This window comes from Pundamilia nyererei, unplaced genomic scaffold (genome assembly GCF_000239375.1).
Source record: "Pundamilia nyererei isolate P.nyererei 1_Seehausen unplaced genomic scaffold, PunNye1.0 scaffold00018, whole genome shotgun sequence".
Taxonomy (NCBI): domain Eukaryota; kingdom Metazoa; phylum Chordata; class Actinopteri; order Cichliformes; family Cichlidae; genus Pundamilia; species Pundamilia nyererei.
The window spans coordinates 5,550,833-5,552,202 of NW_005187419.1; positions in this window are offsets into that span (position 1 = coordinate 5,550,833).

Consider the following 1,370-nt stretch of genomic DNA (forward strand, 5'->3'; position numbering starts at 1 on the left):
TATAACAGAGCAAATCAGCGCAAACACCTCATACTATGAAGCACGGTGGTGGTGCAGTCATTGAGTTGACCACGAATTCCTCTGTATACCAAAGTATTCTAGAGTAAAATGTGAGGCCATCTGTCCAACAGCTGAGCTTCGCTGGGGTCATCAACAGGACAACGATCGCAAGCACAACAGCATATTTGCAACAGAAGGACTGAAAAGGAAAAGAATCTGTTCTTCATTGGCTCAGTCAAGACATCAACTAGATTTAAATGCTGTGATAGGACCTTAAGAGAAGTGTGCATGCGTGAATACACACAAACCTCAATGAACAGAAGCAACATTAAAAAGAAAAGCAGGTCAAAATCGCTCCCCAACGATGTGAGACACTGATGAAGTCATACAGAAAACAATTATTTGAAGTTTATCGAGCTGATAAAGGCGGTTGTACAAACTGCTGAATCATGGGGTGCATTTAGTTTTTCACAGGACTGCAAAGTCCAGTAAATTGTTTCTTCTTTTTTCCACTGACTGTACTTTGTAGTCATTATACAGATTATTTTCTCACACATGTTCAACATGGAGCTTCTTGGCGGATCAGAAATGCTGAACTTTTTAAAAAAACAAAACAAAACATTTATTTATTGGTTTTAACCGGTTTTACATGGTGCACTGTGAACATAAAAAAAAAAAAAAAAAGACCAAAAAAAGACCAAAAAAACCCACAAACAAAAACAAAAACAAAGCAAACCGTAACAGAAGGGAAGGACAGATATACAAATCAAGTTAGAGTTTCAGGCTGTTAAGTCCACAGTGTGCACGTTGCAGTTCTCCAGAAAGTTGTAGAATTTTGACCATATCGCCCAAAACTTGTCCAGTTTATTTCTTAATGTATAAGTTATTTTCTCCATAGATAGTATAGATGTCAGTCCATTAAGCCATTGAGATAGTCCACATATTTTTGGATTTCTCCAACACATAGCAATACAGCGCTTGGCTTCCAAAAGTCCAATCGTTAACAGAGCTCTATTGTTTGCAGCAGGTACAAAATTATTCACGTATATATTTAAAATACATATTTTAGGATTAAGTGGAATCACATCACCAATAATTTGACTCAACAGATTTATTACCTTTTCCCAAAAGATTTTCACATGTGGACACTCCCATATACAGTGAAATAAAGTGCCCCTGTCCACTCGACACTTAATACAGGTGTCTGGGATGTTTGAATTAAAATAATGCATTTTTGACGAATAAGATATTGTCTTGTTAACCATTTATATTGAAGTAGTTGAGATTGCACATTAATTGTCTGACTCTGAGCCAAGGAGCACGAGTTATACCACTCATCATCAGATATATCCATTTGCAAATCATTCCTC